The 17,462-nt window shown below is 46.6% G+C and overlaps 1 protein-coding gene and 1 pseudogene across 1 annotated transcript in view; one reads left to right on the plus strand and one right to left on the minus strand.

Annotated features, from left to right (window-relative positions):
* Positions 1 to 341: 341 nt before the first annotated feature.
* Positions 342 to 439, plus strand: LOC121102804 (annotated as a pseudogene).
* A 16,701-nt stretch (positions 440 to 17,140) lies between these two features.
* SRD5A1 (steroid 5 alpha-reductase 1) overlaps positions 17,141 to 17,462 on the minus strand; it is a 23,695-nt gene continuing 23,373 nt past the window's right edge. Inside the window, exon 5 of the mRNA XM_040630560.1 lies at positions 17,141 to 17,462. This exon is cut by the window's right edge and continues 1,534 nt beyond it. The gene's annotated coding sequence lies outside the window, so the exon portion shown is untranslated.

The raw sequence follows: 17,462 nt of genomic DNA on the forward strand, positions 1-17,462 counted from the left end.
GTCCAAGATATTTTATGGGCCAGCCTGGATATGTCATACATCACATCTGCCCGCATTCCATCAGTCAGAATTAGTTTTATGGCCCCAGGTACAAAGGGATGGTTAATGTCATCCTCCTGGGTGTCTAGGAAGATAATTAAGTGGCTGACAATAATTAAAATTATTTCTGGCACAAAGACCAGTCTGAAATGTCACCTGATATCTCTGCAGAATCAGGCACTTTCCCTCCACCGACACTGTGTCTTGTACATAATTTGCACCTGCCACTTTGATTAAAAATTATTTTATTGTCTGTAGACCCACCAGGTAATGAGTGCCTTGAGGTTAAGAACTGTCCTGTAGTGCTTGTTTCGGCAGCACACTCGGAATTATACAGAGAAGATGAGCGAGGTCCCTGTGCAAGGATGACATGCAAATTTATGAAGCGTTCATGTTAAAAAAAAGAAAAGAAAAAGAAATGTCCTGCATACATCTCCACAGCACCTGAGCCTGGCACATGCAGGAGCTGCGTGCTTGTCAAGAGAACGAGGAGAGCAGAGGAAGGCCGGGCTAGGAATAAACGTTGAGAGGCGGTTCCTCTGTGCAGAGCGGGATGGATTTCTCTAGTAGAAAGGGAAAGATTGGAGGCTATCATAAGACATATTTTCTAATAAAAATGAAAGTAACATCATGCTGTTTTTTATTTATTCAAGTGGGCAACTTGTTTCCTCTTCTCCTTCTTGGCATTCACTCGGTAATATTGCATTTCCCAACGGATTAGTCTCAACACAATAAAAGCTCTCAGTAGAGGCTATTATTTATATTTCTTTGAATAGTATCTCTTGTCCTGAACTAAATTGTTACTTATAATAGAAAAAAAAAAAAGCCCATAAGATACGGGCATCGGACATTCTCAGGATTCAAACTGCCACTCAGTACTGGAGGGAGATGTGTGGGGAGTCTGTCCCCTGAAGATTTAGGACTGTGCCCCAAGACTTCTCTATTCAAGGAGCCCAAGACAGAAAACCTTCCTAGTCAGGCAGAACTGAGTCCAATTAACTGAGTGAAATACACAGAAATGCGGAACAATAGCCCATTTGTTTGCTATTAATCTAAGAAACAAAGGGCCCCTGATGGGGCTGCACAAAGGGATTTCTGACCATCATCTGGAACATCTCTGGCTCTGAAGCTGGGGTGTGTGAATGTGGAGAAGGAAGCTTCTCAGGGTCCTGGTTTGTCGTCCAGGGAGCCCGTCTCCAGGAGGGATGTGCCAGGAGCTGATGGGTGGCGGCTGTGTCCGATACCACATTTAGGGGGTGCCCTCAGAGGTGTGAACAGTACAGGTCTGTATTTCTCCAAACAGTTTTCTAGCAGATGGAAGTGTCTTGTTTGGAAATAATCAGCACGTTGTGATGATTTTCTAAGCGGTAGATGTGAAGTGTCTTCAAGAAGGGCACCTGACCTAGCTGTGGCCACATGCGGCAGGCTTGTCCCACCTGTCCTTAACTCTCCCTGCACAGTGTCTGGTTTGCAGAAGGGACTAGCTGTGCAAATGGGTGGCACACTCGTCCTGGAATCAACTCCTGGGAAGTTGGCCCCTGGCTGGAGTTTATACACCTGCCTTTGAGAAGTCCGTCCAGCTCTAGGGCTTTGTGAAGAGCTCACAGAGTCACCTGTCTGCTTTCCTGGCCACCTCTAACAGGAGGGCATTGGAGCACAGTCCCGTGAAAATCAGAGCGTCAGAAATTACCTTCTATGGGTTTTGACAAATGCAGAATGATGTGTATCCATCATTATAGTACCACCCAGAGTAGTTTCGCTGTCCTAAAAATCCTCCGTGCTCCACCCGTTCACACTTTCCCCACCTCCAGCCCCTGGCAACCTCTGATCTTTTTACTGTCTCCAAAGTTCTGCCTCTTCCAGCATGTCAGGTAGTTGGAATCATACAGTATGTGGCCTTTTCAGATCGGCTCCTTTCACTGAGCGATATGCCTTCAAGTCTTCCTGGTCTGTTTGTGACTTCATAGCTCATTTCTTTTTAGCTCAGAATAATATCGCACTGTCTGGATGGGCCACGGTTTCTTTACCCGCTTGCCTTTTGGAAGGTATCTTGGTTGCATCCAAGTTTTGGCAATGGTAACTAAAGCTGCCATAAACATTCACGTGCAGGTTTTTGTGTGGATGTAAATAAACGTTCAGCTCATTTCAACCAGGTGAATACACATGTTGGATCGTTTGGTTAAGAGTGTGTTTAATTCTGTAAGAAACTGTCACGCTGCCTGCCAAAGTGACCACATTGCCTCCCCCCCAGCGACGTACGAGAGTTCCTTCCGCTCCACATCCTCGTCAGCATTTGGAGTCGTCAGAGTCCTGGATTTGGGCTACTCTAATAGGGGTGTGGTGGCATCTCGTGGTGGTTTTAATTGGCCATTCCCTGATGACATATGATATTGAACATTGTTTCATACCCTGTTACCCAGGTGTTTTCTCCTTCATGGGCCTAATGCAGACATTTCTTCCTCCAAGCAGAAAGAATTGGCTTATCGTTGTGGGAGAAATATGTTTCTAGACTGATTGGGCTAAACATTCCCTTAACACATCTTTTGAAAGTGATGGAGAAGGATATTAATACCAAGTAACTTTTCCTTTTTTAGATGCTTTCAAATTAGACAATCAGTGCTAAAATAGGGAATAACTGGGGCCCTCCTTAGGGGGTCCTGGCTGGGGATGGAGCTTTCTCAGCCACATGGATCCTTGGAGAACGGAGTTTGCTGCTTTGCAATGGAGGGAAAGTAACCAATCCAGACTGTTCACTACTTTGCGGAGAGTAAGATACTAATTGATTTGAGATGTTTCTACATTCCTGCTTCCCACGTACGTACTTTAGGCCAGGCCAGCTGGATTTTAAGAGAGAAAGGAAAGCATTATCTCTCTGACAGAACCAGTTTGCTTTTAATTCCGTCAAACAGAAGAAGTCTAGTGTCCGAGCTTGCTCTTACTAGGACAGCAACATTGAAGACCACCATGTCAGCTACAGTGAGGGGCACACAGAGGGGTGGCCCTGTCCTGTCATGGGAAAACAGTAATAACATGCAGACATCAGCCGGGATAGCAAACATCTACAGATAAGAACATGACGGCCAGGAGTATCGATGTCCAGCTTGACTATGACGCTTGGGCTGGTGAAATCTCTAGTTGGACATTAGTGGTGGACACTGTCTGCTCTCAGGCACACCTCTTGAGGTGGGACTGCCTGACATCTGAGTGGCTGTTGGCCCAAGATCCTTAATAGGACCCCACAACAGTCAGTGCGTAGGCAGCACTGGTCCTAGAGACTTGGATTATTTTCCTCCTTAAGCATTGGGAATTAATGAACCCTTAGCTTTCTGAAATGTCTCTTTAATTTATTATGCCCAAGAATCCAGGCCAGATTCTTCCTAAACTCACCTGGACTTGTGCAACTTGACCATGAGCTTCCTGGTCCTCAGGCCCATCCTGGCCAAGCTCTGGTGAGTGTCACTCTGAGATGAAAGATGGGGAAGTGACACATCTTTTCACAGCGTCTGAGGTTTGTGGCTGGCCAAAGACCCTTCACTGACGGTGCTTTTCAATCAGCTCTGAGTATCACACAAAGCTTTCCCAAATAGTCTTTCTAGAACACAGAGTTTTAACAATCTCAGTCATTCTTTCCTAACCAGCTCTTCTGTAGGTGCAGAAGAACCCATTCTTCCAGTGTTATCCAAAAAGCAACCCAGTTTCGGCAACTTCCTAAACGAGATGTCAAGTTAGAGAGGCACACTGGCAAAGGGCCCTCCGACGGCAGGGCTCTTCTCCTACCTGGAGGCCTGCATCAGTCTTCGGAGGATGTAGGTTTGACCTCCTCTTTCCCACTCGGGGCTGAAACAACGCTCACCACGGAACTAGTATGGATGTTGTAGACGTCCAGTCTCCCCAGGACCCTCCCTCAAGCATCTACGCTCCAGTCCAGGTGGGCAGTCTCGTCTCCTTCCTGGTGGGAGAAGAAGGCCCACCATTCTTCCAGAATGCAGGTGAATGATGTCTAAGCCTTCATGCCCTGCCTCACAGACGGATACCTGCCCATTTGCCTGCAGATGTCTAGACACACCCCTAAATGCAGAGGGATTGATATACTGTTCCATTATATACCTGTTCGTCTTAGATAAAAACTGACTGCTTTAGCAGAAACAGGCATTGAAGAAATAACAATGTAATATTTTGTTTATATTATATTTGACTGCATTGAGGCTTTTATAAATGAAAGGTGAACACTCTGAAATAGTATCCTTGAATTCTGTTAGTCAGCAGTGATAAAAATATGACTTTTTAACCCCATTTTCTTCAAGGAAAAGGGGAGAATATCATTAAAAAAAATAAAGCCCTGGGAAAGTGGTCTCCTTCCAGCAGTTTCTGGCTGGGGCACAGTTGATCGACAGTGCTCATTAGATCCCGTCACCCTGCAGTGAGGCCCAGGGAGTCCAGAGAAATGGTTTTGCTGACTTAGCATTCCATTTATTTTCTTCTGACACGTTGGGTGTTGAAATGACCCAAAACAAAGTGGCGCCTGGGTGGCTCCGTCTTTTAAGCGTCTGCCTTCGGCTCGGGTCACGATCCCAGGGTCCTGGGATCAAGCCCCACATCAGGCTCCCTGCTCTGCGGGGAACCTGCTTCTCTCTCTCTCCCTCTGCCTGCTGCTCCCCCTGCTTGTGCTCCCTCACTCTCTGTCTTTCTCTCTGTCAAATACATAAATAAAATACTTTTTAAAAAAAGAAAGAAATGACCCCAAACAGCTGCAGCAGTATGACCAGAGCATTCTACCACCGGTGATTAGGACAGACAGAGAGATGAAAGGGCATCTTCCAACAGGAAGGTCTGGTTCCTTGCCAGGTACAACTGGCATCCCGACACATGGGGATCTGTCTTAGCTGTTTGGAGTTTTCCGTCCCCGGTCAATTGTGGTTTCCGAAAAAAGCGAAGCATCATACGCTCTACAATCATGTTCAGTATCTGTTATTGCCTCGTGGTGGGACCACAAACGCAGAGGTGGAAAACCACGCACGCTTGTGACCTCAGGGCTTCTGGGGCCCAGGAGTCTGGGCACAGCTTAGCAGGGACCGCTGCACAGGTCTCTCCAGGCTGCAGACAAGGTGTCAGTGGGGCTGGGGTCCCATCAGAGACTCTACTGGGAGAGGATCCCCTTCTAAGCTCATGCAGTTGTTGGCAGTGCTCAGTACCGGCGCGTGTGGGACTGAGGTTGCCGTTTGTGGCTTTGAAGAAGCCAGAAGGGGAGCATCGCCTCAGAAGGTGGGTGTTGCAATCCTGCGTATCATAATCACAGGAGGAGACGTCATGGCTAATTCTCTGTGGTAACTGGACTAGGACATGGGCTACCCAGATATTTGGATTAGGGCATGCCTGTGAGTGTGTTTGTATTTGAATGAAGGACGGAACAAAGTAGATTGTCCTCCCCAGCGCGGGTGGGCCTCACCCAGTCAGGCAGAGGTCTGAGCAGAACAAAAGGCAGAGTAAGGACGTCTTTCTCTGCCTTTTTCAAGGTGGGACGTTGGTCTTTCCTGCCCTAGGACTGGCTCTCCTGCTATTGGCTTGCCTGGTTCTCAGGCCTCTGGACTCAAACTACTTGGAATTACACCGGTGACTTTCCTGAGTCCCAGTTTGGCAGAGGCTGGTCATGGGACTTCTCAGCCTTCATCATTGCATAAGCCAATGCCATATAATAAATTACATACCTATGATCTGTGAGACTGTGAGCCCCAGGAGGGAGGGATCACGGGGCTGCTGTAGATGCAATCTGTTACAATTAGACACCTTCTGAAGTTATTAAATATTGTACTTCTCTATAGAAAAAATGTCACTTTTGGAGCATAAGGCAAGCAGGCGAGGGTGCTCATGGACTTCAGAAGGAATCCAGTTAAGACCATGGGGCAGCAGAGCATCTTTCTCAGAAGTGGGTGATTTCAATAGTATTTGGGTGCAGAGTGGAAGGCACCATACTGATACTCTCCAATAATGCAAACATTATCTTTTAATATTTTTAAATATATCCATGTGCCAGACCGTGTCTGAGAGCTTTCCAAATGTTATTTCACTTCATGCTCCCACCTGGGCCAGGTGGCCAATGCTATTATCATCCTTGTTATGCAAATGAGGAAGCGGAGGCACAAAATTTGGGTGACTTATTCAAGGTCACGTGTAGGAAACTGTGGAACTAGGATTCAGCCCAGTGATTTCCACGGCTCTGCGTGTCCTCCCAGCCTCCACAAAGTTGGAGCGGGGGCCATGGCCTGGCAGAGGTGTCCTCTAGTGAACAGCTCATTTGTGCTCCCTGAAACTCACACTCATCGGGCAGGTCGGACCATGATGGAAGTCAAGGCAGGGATCCAGGGGAAAGGGAGGGCTTGCATCAGGGTAGGGAGAGAGGCAGCTGAGCCCAAGTGAGGAATGGCAGAAGGAGGTACGACCTGTGTTAGAAGCTGGGATGGGCAGGGCAGCAGGTGGTCCGAGACACCCCTGGAGATGGGCTGGTGCAGTTAGAATGAGGGCTCTGTGCTGTCTGGGGTCGTCGGAGTGCCTGGCACAGCAGCGTCTCTGACTTGCAGATTGGAAGCTCCAGCATGGTGGCCGTGGTGGGACAGCCTGACACCGTTTCTTGTGATGAATTTGGAGAAAGGCTGCAAAGGGTGTGGCTTCAGAGGGCCAGCACACCTGGTTCCTCAAAACAGCCACCGGAAGTCTCCAGAAAAAAAGCAAGACGTGACTTTCTCTCTTATGAATTCTCCATCTCTTTGCATCATATCGGATGTCTTTTCCCCCCAGTTGTTCTAAAATATAATTGGACTTCTGAACTATGGATTTGAATGTAAATTGTGTAAAAACATGATTCAAATGAGTTTTTTAGAGCTGAAAGTGCTTTCCCTGACTCCCGGCAGAGTCCGCAAGTCTCAGGTTGCAAGTGTGCCTGGATCCAAAGGACGGTGTCCCCTCCAGGCTGGCCAGGGGAGGGCAAGGCTTCCCTGCAGGAGCTGAGCCTCCTTCACTTCTCTGTGCTGTCGTGGAGGGTTCTGCCCAACAGGACAGGAGATTCTCCAGATGGAATCAGTGGGGCAAAGGAATCCAGACGGCAGTGCCTTGGAACACAGAGCAGAAAGTGCCCCTGGATCCAGAAGAGATGGAAGTCACTAGAGGATTTTAAAAAGGACCGCCTGGGGACGAAGCCTGTGCTTGCTGTGTCCCCAGGACGGTGATGGTGGGAGTCGGCTGAGCACGCTGATCGGGGTTTGGCCACCACGACGGCCTGGGAAGGAAGTTCAGTCACCATTGAGGCTCATAATCCCTTCACTTGGCCTTGAGGGTATGTTTGTCACTTTTCCCTGCCGGCTGTTATTTTAGCTACTTACTTGTTTCCAGCCTTTCTCAGCACCTGGGCAGGACTGCTTCAGCTGCCCTTCTGCTAGAGCACCTCTGACTGTGCTTGGCACTGTGCGTGGAAGGCACTCCTGACCCTGGGAAGCATTCTTTGTGGAGGGTACAAGAAGTTCTCTGCCTCGGCGCATTTCTACTTTGAGCAAGATGGCCAGTGGGTATAGTCTTCCCACAGTTGGCAGCCATTGAGCATTCCCAGATCGCATGTGAAGGAGGCCGTCCCCGGAGGCCTTGCTGAGGCAGAAGCTGGGACACAGAAGGATTGGGAAAAAAACAGGTAAAAGGTGGGAGGGAAGTCCCTGCCAGGAAGAGTGCCAGATGCCGCGAAGTCAAATGGGGAAAAGCTTCACAACTGAGCCCTAAGGGTGCTGGAGGGGTTCTCAGTCAGTGCAGGAGCGGCCGTAGGGCAGATGGGAAATCACCTGCTGCTGGTGATTGGTTGTTTTTTGTTTTTTGACTTAAATGCTAAAGATTTTACTTCTCTCTTATATAAAGTTTCTGTTACCACAGGCCTTTGGAAAACCTCATTGCTCATGTTGATTCCAGAATCCAGGTTCCTTCCATTACGTAGCTCCACAATCTCTCGGGTTTTTGTTTTTTTTTGTTTTTTTTTAAAGATTTTATTTATTTATTTGACAGAGATAGAGACAGCCAGTGAGAGAGGGAACACAAGCAGGGGGAGTGGGAGAGGAAGAAGCAGGCTCATAGCAGAGGAGCCTGATGTGGGGCTCGATCCCATCACGCCGGGATCACGCCCTGAGCCGAAGGCAGACGCTTAACCGCTGTGCCACCCAGGCGCCCCCTTTTTTTGGTTTTGTTGTTGTTGTTGTTGTTGTTGTTGTTGACATCTGTATGTTTGTATCTGTGGTTTTTTTTTTTTTGATGTAAAGTTCGAAGATTCATTAGCTGCGTATAACACCCAGTGCACCATGCAATACGTGCCCTCCTTAGTACCCATCACCAGTCTATCCCATTCCCCCACCCCCCTCCCTTCTAAAGCCCTCAGTTTGTTTCCCAGAGTCCATAGCTGCTGGTGATTGTTAAGACAACCTCTGGAACGCCCCCTGACTTCAACCCCTTCTTGCCAGGCCAGCCCCACCCTCTGCCCTAGCATGTGTGACATCCAAATCATAAGGCTGAGGTCGCAGACAGGCTGGGTAGCAGAGGATGAGCTCGGGAGCCTGCCTCTTCCAACAGGGGAGGACACTGAAGTGTGGAAGGAGGTGCTGTCAGACCCTGGCTCCAAGTGGGGGGGGCAGATGAGCCAGGAGACACTGTGGGAAAGGGCTTTTGCCTCTGCCCTCAGCCCAGAGACAGGCACTACACGGTAATTTTGGCTGAGGGAGGCCAAGGGTGGGGACATAGGAGCTCACAAGGGCCTCCAGACTCGGAGGGGTGGCTCCGAAGGGAGCAGAGCAGTGAACGGGGTGCCTGGATGCACCTGCTTCCCCGAGGATCCCCAGCCACAACGGAGGGCTGCGGCCAGGGGAGCGGGCCAGGGGCCACACCGCTGACCAATTAAGGCTGGGACACAGGTTCCCCGAGGAGAGGCTGCAGGCCCAGCAGTAGGGCTATTTCCCTGCCCGGTGGGCACTAGTGGACAGGGCCGGGGTCCCATGTTGAATCCTAGCTAAGAGCTGCTCACAATGGGGTTGGGGACGCATGCTCACACATGGGAGAAAACAAAGGCAGCGGGCCTCCCGGGGGGGGGGGTGCGTAGAAGGCCGGCCGGACCAGCAACCACTGACTTATACTTACTACAGGGGTGAGTCTGTGCTTTGAGAATGAGGTCATGGCACAGCCCAGCGGCAGATGTAGGGGCTCAAACTGGCCTAGGGAGGGGCTGAAGCTTCTGGAAGTTGCTTCTGCCCCAAGATGGCCACCCCCACACAGGCACTACTAACTTGCTTCCAAGGAGACAGGGTCCCAAGACTGTGATGGTTTGAAAATACACTGGCCAGTGGTGTTCGGTGGCAGACTGGAAGGCAGTGACAGGCACGGCGCTCCAGACCCTCCTCCTGAAAGCCGCCACCTCCCTGCGCAACTCTTACTTCGGGATCCAGACCCTTGGGCTTTGGTGCCCTGGCCCGCCTTCCGCTGAAGCAGGGGCTGTTCCACTGTGGCCTTCCTGCTCCAGCCAGAAGCAAAGTGAAAGCTGTTTTCTGTATTTAACAAGGGTTTTGAACCCTGTGCATGATTCCAGCCTCTCTACTGGTCTTCACATGGACCTCGGTGGACAGTGGGATGTAGCGTGAACCACGAAGGTCACGCGGCGCTCACCTCAGATCCTTGGCGCCCAGCCTCCTGGGCACCCACCAACCCTCGTGCGTGGAACATGCTGGGGTGTCTACCGCTTGGGCAGCCGCTAGCAACAACTTGGGGAAATGGCAATGTTTTAGATAAATAATTAGCATGGAACCATTCCACATCTGGACAATTTAACATGTTCACAATCAACCTCTTGGTTGTGTTGAATATGTGTCCGATAGCCTCGCACAGTGTCGTCGTCACCGTGACGGGTCCCACAGACGCACGCGGTGCTGGTGTGTCAGAGAGACAGTGTGAGGAATCAAAAGGCAGATAGCAGAAAATGAAAGAGCAAATCACTCACGTCTCTTCCACTGTGATCGAGCAAAGGTGTATCTTTATAGGATGAGGCCACTTTTGGACTAGTTTTTTTTTTTTAATGACAAAATTGGGTTAAAATGTGAATAAAAACGATATTTTTAGTTAATAATATTCCCTTTTTTTCTGGTCCAGTTTACACTGTACCTGGAGAACCTCCACTTGGAATAAACTGGTAGTTTTTAAACGGTTTATGTAAATGTGAAAATATTTAATGAAGCCTTAAAACTTAGTATCGTGTACATAACTCAGCATGTGTACACACACACACACACACACACACACACAGCACAGTAGCATCAGTTAGAGCGTACATCGTATATATATGCTGTATACACAGTATAGTAGTATAACTTTATGACTTTGAGTGTTCCTGGGAAAATGTTCATATTTTGGCGATTACCACATTTAGAATGAATTTTTAAAGGTTTCAACTTTTCACATCAAAGAGCTATGTGCAAAGCTGGCTGATGTAGGAGCCTGTGAACTCTTGCGTTATGAATCATCAAATGTCTTCATGGCTTGACATCTCTAGAAAGAACCAAGTGGGGCGACAGTGTAGAAATGGTTCTTGCGTGTGCATTCTGTTCTTTGCAGGGCCAAGACTTTGAAAATGAATGTATTATTTCATGAATGAAATTATTAGGTTTTCACAAATGAAATTTACGAACAAAAATATTCATAAATATTTTCAAATGTCTTTCAAATATATTTCAAAAATATTTTCAACTCTATCTCAAAATATTACTCATAAATATAATATTCATAAAATATATTCTGAATGAAAGTATTTATTCATAAATGAAGTTATTATTACTTATTCAAACTGAAATTTTACTTTCTTTTTAAGTACAGAACTCTTAAGCCTGAATTATGTCTGCCTGCCAACTTGAACTGGAATTTCTTATGGTTTTAGAGTCCATACTTAGTATGTGATAAACTGTTTCCAAATCCTCCAATAACACACTCGTGATTTAGTCCGTGGGATAAATCCTTCTGAGCTTTGACAATAAAGCAAAACTTTCAGTAATTTTAAGTCCAGGGATAATGAATATCAGAAACGTAATTATTAAAATTTGCAATGGTGCACTTATTAAATTCACACTGAATGTTCTTCAAAGAACATGCAAAAAATTTTTTTTAAATTCAATGATTGTTTACGGCTAAAACTTCCTAAGTTTTGAGAGAAATCAGCTAAACTTTGAAACTCACAGTTAAAAGATTAAGAAAATGTTATGTTCTTGAGTGTAGTGGGTAGATGACCCTTTAGAGACCAACCGCGCTTGGGGTTCATGATTGAGCGGTGGCAAACTGTAAGACCATCAATTACTGGGACTTTGATTAGCATTAACTACCTGACAATCAAAAAAAAAAAAAAAGGTGAGAATGAGAGAAGGAAAGGAAGGGAAAGAGAAAAAGAGAGAAGGAAAAAGAAGGAAATTGAAATTTGGAGATTTTCCCCAAGCAGCCTCACTGCTTCACCCCCCACACACACACACTCCCTCCACCCCCTCCACCCCCACCCCCTGCAATGCAGGATGACAGCTCCTGGCACGGGACATCCTCACCAGCACTTAGTACAGTCAGGCCTGTTAATTTCAGCCATTCTATCACCTGTGTGGGATATGTTATGGTTTTACTTTGCATTTCCCTTGTGACTAAAGATATTAAACAGCTTTCCATGTGCTTATCTGTCACAGGCATATCTTCTTCAGTCACATGTCTGTTCAAATCATTGAAAAATCCAGCCTTCGACTCCCACTCCCAAATGTGGTTCATATTCACCTCCTCCAATACTTCATTAGTTCCGATCTTCGTTTCCTCTTCTCTGAACTCACTGTCTCCCAGCCCCTTCCCCGCACCCCGCACTGAGTCTCCACATTGCTGCCCCAGAGGGACAGGGTCTTTCTGTCTCCTTCAGCTGCCACGTGGACACCTTCTTGCTCTGCTCCTCACCTGCCTGTTTCATCATGGTCCCTCCCCCTCCCCCTTCTCACTTTGTTTTCACCAACATTGACTAAATGTTGAGCCTCCTTCCTCTTCCACACTCCAGGCCCCTACAGGTATGACTTGTGCCCAGACTGTTTCTCCCTGAATCATGCAAGTACTCTCTCCTCTCTGAGCGGATGTGGCGGCCCTCTGTCCTTTCAGTTTTCCATAATGCAAACGTCAGGTTGTATTTTCATGTACATCTGTCTCCACACCGGCCCACAGATCTCCTGAGGACAAAACTGTATTTTGCCTTTGATCGGCCTTGTCTCATGCAGAGCCTGAGCACCGTGGGCCATGGTCTTCTCCAGAGCCCTACTGACTGAGCAGCCTGTCCCTGAGGTTCTCCCTTGGGCCCCAGGACTCAGCGGATGTAGTATTTATCCCGTGAAACTCCCCCCACCCCCACCAGTCTGCAGAGGGCTTCAAGAACTCCCTGTGCTGCCTTGGACCCCGAATCACAACAACTAAGACAACAAAGGCATGTTAAAGACTCTGTCCTAGGAATCCAGGGACAGCCACGTGGGTCTCTCCAGGGTCCCGCTCGGATCCGCGAGACGTGCCTGCCTTGTTGCCCCATGTCTCCCTTCCGATTTACATACCTTGGCTTCACTCTTCTCACAATCTAGGCTCCATGGCCCTTCTTTATATTCTCTTTTTTTAGAATTAAGAAATAAACAACACATAAAACCACAAAATATAACATAACCACCCAGTATAAACAGTCATATCTGAAAAATTAGATTTGATATATTTTCTTCAGATTTCTCAAACCATCAAGAAGAAATGACCATCACAGAACACTAAACTCACCTAGACTCCCTCCTCAGTCCCCCTCGTCCTCAAAGATAACCACAGTCATGGGCTTAATGCGTCTCCAGTCCACATTTTCATACTTTTATTACACACGCGCTCTCGTTTCCTCTCAAATTGCAAACACTGTATTATTCTCCAGTGACTCACTCTGTCACGTGCTTCCTTCTCTCACCAAAAAGGTAACTAGGTCTGGCGGTTCTAGTGAGACCACTTTGTCTCGCAGGTCACCTTGAAGCAAACCTCTGATCAGCTTTTGTGGAGAGAGTGTCTGAAACCATCCCGGTCACAGAAGTACAGAGAATGCTTTTCTGTAACACGCACAGGTCAGATGTTGGACGTCTTAATTGATCTCGTGTTTCTCGGCTCTTGGCCTTTTGTTGTATTTTCTGGGATCAACTTGATTTTACCCTCTACCTCTTCTACCGCATTTTTGTTTTCTAATTTCCTAGGTTCACTGTTCTCGGATAATTTTGTTTTCATTGCATCCTGTTGTTGTCTGGGTATAAAAACTTTTGTCTTTAAAACACTGAGGTGTAACGGACATTCAGTGAACTGCATATATTTACAGTATAATTTGATGCATACAGATGGGAAACCATCACACAAGCAAGATAATGAGCATCAACCCCAAATGTTTTCTCTTGCCCTGCTGTAAACCTCCCCCCCCTTGCCCCCACCCGCGGGCAAACACTTACCCTATACAGTACAGTCCGTGCTCTTTTCTGTCGTGTTTCTTTCAGTCAGCATGGTGATTCTGAGACTCTGTCACTTCGTTGCTGCCGCTGAGTGTATTCCTCTCTTATGGCACGGCAGTATTCCGCTGTATGGACATAACCACCAGACGGTTAGTCATTCACCTGCTGAGGGACACCTGGATTGTTTCTAGTTTTTGGCTGTTGCAAACAAAGCTGTTATGAACATTCATGTAAAAGTCTTTGATTAGATATATGTTTTCACGTCTCTTGGGTACTTAATTACCTAGGAGTGAAATGTTTGCATCATATAGCAAGTGTGTGTTTAACTTCTCAAGAAACTGCCAGAATGCTCTCACCATGGCACATTCTCACTAGCAGCATCTATGAGTTTCGGAGCCTCCGCATCCTTGCCAAGACTCCATTGGTCATTTTCTTCAATTTTAGTTATTCTGAGAGATAGGTAGTGCTGTCTCATTGTGGTTTGATTGGCGTTTCTCTCATGAGCAAAGATGGTAAGCATCTTTGCATGTGCTTACTTGCCATTTGTATGTATTCTGTGGTGAAGGGTCTGTTTAAATCTTTTGCCCATTGAAAAGATTGTCTTAACATTTTTACTGTTGGAATTTGAGAGTTCTTTATGTATTTGGATGCAGAACACTTATCGGGTATGCAATTTGTCAATCACACCAGCGGTCCATTCCTGTACATCACTGGGTCCTATTCCAGGGCACCATGACCCTCTGTCCACACACCTGCAGATGCCCAATCTCCCCGATGTTACATTTTTTCCTAAAACATTTCCTTTTTGCTTCTGGAGTGATGTTTTTTCCAGAGGCGTTTGCTTTCTTTTCATGATGTAGACTTCTCTAAGCATCTGGTGATCCTTGGTCATCAGTGCCCATTGCTGAAAAGGCTCCAGAAAAGCTGAGTGGGGGCCTGTACCTGAAGAGACCATGCCTCCCTGGGCCCCCAGGGGACACAGGGCAGATGGTGGCCAGCGACTACACTGGTGGATCGCTAAGAACCAAAACGTGGGGAATGTATTTTTCTGGAACACCAATCCCTAGTTATTCTGGGTCTCCCCAAATAGCTAATTTTTATTTATGAAAGGCCCCCTGCTCCTTCCCCAGCCCTGTTCCCACTGTGTTTTTCCCAGAAATGGGTATAAATACAGCTTCTGGATTTTATGTGCTATTTGCGGGGTGCAGGAATGGAGGGGGCACTGTTGGCCTGCATTTTGAGGTGTGCATTTCACTCCCCCCTTCCATCAGCCGTGGCATTAGGAGCTGCCATTTCAGCAGGGCACACTGTGGGCTCTCCACCGCTATGGCCCCCTCACCTGCCTTATCAGCCCCATCCCTGTGCCCTTCAGTTCCCTCACAGTGATTGTCACGGGTCAGGGTCGGGAGGGGGAGTAAAAGCATGTGTTCAGTTCATCATATTGAACTGGGAGATTTTTTTTTTTTAAGATTTTATTTATTTATTAGACAGAGATAGAGACAGCCAGCGAGAGAGGGAACACAAGCAGGGGGAGTGGGAGAGGAAGAAGCAGGCTCCCAGCGGAGGAGCCTGATGTGGGGCTCGATCCCAGAACGCCGGGATCACGCCCTGAGCTGAAGGCAGACGCCCAACCGCTGTGCCACCCAGGCGCCCCTGAACTGGGAAATTTAAGTGTACTTCTAAAAAACATAAAAACCGTTCCTAATGTTTTTTTTTTTTAAGAAAATACCTTTCTAAATCACTATAGAAAATGAAAAAAAAAGGAAGTTGCAAACAAATAATAAAAACAGAAAACATGATATAAGGCATCTCAGTATAGCAGTTAGTGGGAGAATTTGAGCCAACTTATTCAATGGCAAAGTCTGCTTATCATGTTGTTAAAGATAACCAAACAAAGGGAGGGCTAGGAAATGCTGCATGAATTTGCCAATGAAAGCAGCAGAGTGGTAGTTTTCTCATGAAAGCTGGATCCCAGGAGAGCAGCATTCGGCAGGAAGAGCATCTTATATTGTTAGCAGGGATAGATAGAAAGTTTTGCAGAATGCCAGCATCAAAACACAGAGCACTGGGTGTTATACGCAACTGATGGATTATTGAACACTGCATCTGAAACTAATGATGTATGTATGTTGGCTAATTAAAACACACACACACACACACACACACACACACACACACACAAAGCAAGACCTCTTAGAAATACAAGGAAAATTGGACACGGAAGAAAAATAAGGCTGCAGAGAATTTTAACAATATGATCAATATACCCGAATTAACAAACCACAGAATAAATAGCATCAACTATAGAGAATGGCCTTGTTACTGTTATAAAAGCCTCAAGTCTGCAAAAGGAAAAGTCAAAATCTGCAAAGGAGAGACCTCACAGCACACAATCTCTACTATATCCACACGTGTGAAAAAGAACAAAAGCCTTTCAATGAAATCTCCCAAATGGTTGAAAGAAAAAAGCACCATTTCCAATAAAAATTAATTTCCCAGAACTATTGAGATCAAAGCAAACCTAAGAAGTACAGCTGGAGACCATTTAGGGTCATAATTCTAGGAAAATGTGGTCAGCGTCACTTCGCAGAAACACACAGGCTTAAAGGCTGAAAATACACCTACTGAGAAAGCGGCTGAATGAGGCGCTCCTCCTAAGCGGTTATGAGCACAATGAAAAGATCTCCCCTCCATTAGAACAATGAAAATAAGATAAAAGCAGATAAGAAGTTAGGAGGTACAAGGGAAATCACTATAACAAAAATTAGTTTAGAGTAAAACAAGATAAATGGAGAATATCCAATGAGGAAAACAACCCACCAGGATCAGAGTGTCCAAGTGGGTGTGTTCTCATGGGCTGCCCCCCACACCTGCTGGCAAACCCTCCTCCTCGTTTCTGATCTGTATAGAGTATCTGTGAGAATCTCAAAAGAAATACCACAGATTTTTTTTTAAAGCAAAGAAATGATCCCATTGGCTGAAGTAGAAAACAGACCAATAAGTGTGTAAGAAAATAAAAGAATGCTCCAAACAGTAATCTCAAAGAAAGGCATTCCTGTTCAAATTGCACGAGAACCCTGACATCACCTTTGATTCAGTATTGTCTTCAAATTTCTTGCTATTCTAAGAAGCGAATAACGACAAAAGCAACAGCTTCAAATATTGCCAAACAAGAATGTGACATGTTTGCAAATGATATGACTGTGAAGCTAGGGAACTGGAGAGTAACCAAAGAACACCGTAGGAATTCATGAAATACTTCCAGCAGCATGGCTAGATGGGACAAATATGCAAACATCAATAGCTTTGATCCATCCTAGTTATAGAATGTAGTTGGGGACGCATTCTCAGTCACAATGTACAGAACATCAAACACCTAGGAATGACCTTCACAGAAATGCACGAGATTCACATGGAAGGTGTCCATTGCACAGCTCCACCGAGACCTGAGAGTATATGACACTGTGAAATTGTTAATATGTGGGAAGCAGGTTTCAGGGCTCACGATGCTGTTATTGTCTGAACGTCTAGAGTGAAGACGTGTGGACAGAATGGAGTCACACTGAAGACAAAATGACTGGACTTTACGTAATTTTATTAATTTCCTTATTGTAATTAACACAGTAATTGTTGACAGTTTACTAAGCTACAGTTTTTCGGAAACGGAGGGCAGGGAGCCCAGACAGAACAGCGATTCTTCCTATTAATCGTGCACCCAGTGCAGGCCGGCGAAACCAGTAAGGGCGCATCAAAGCCTGAGTGAACGCAAAGGTCCGGTGGCCCGGGCCGCTCCCGTGAAGGAGGAGCATTTGGGGAAGCTCCCCACTCTCATACCAGCATCCTGCTCCCGCCCGCCTGGTGCCCCTTCCAGAACACAGCAGCCCCAATCTGTCCTGATGT

Source organism: Ursus maritimus, unplaced genomic scaffold, assembly GCF_017311325.1.
Source record: "Ursus maritimus isolate PB19 unplaced genomic scaffold, ASM1731132v1 scaffold_15, whole genome shotgun sequence".
Taxonomy (NCBI): Eukaryota; Metazoa; Chordata; class Mammalia; order Carnivora; family Ursidae; genus Ursus; species Ursus maritimus.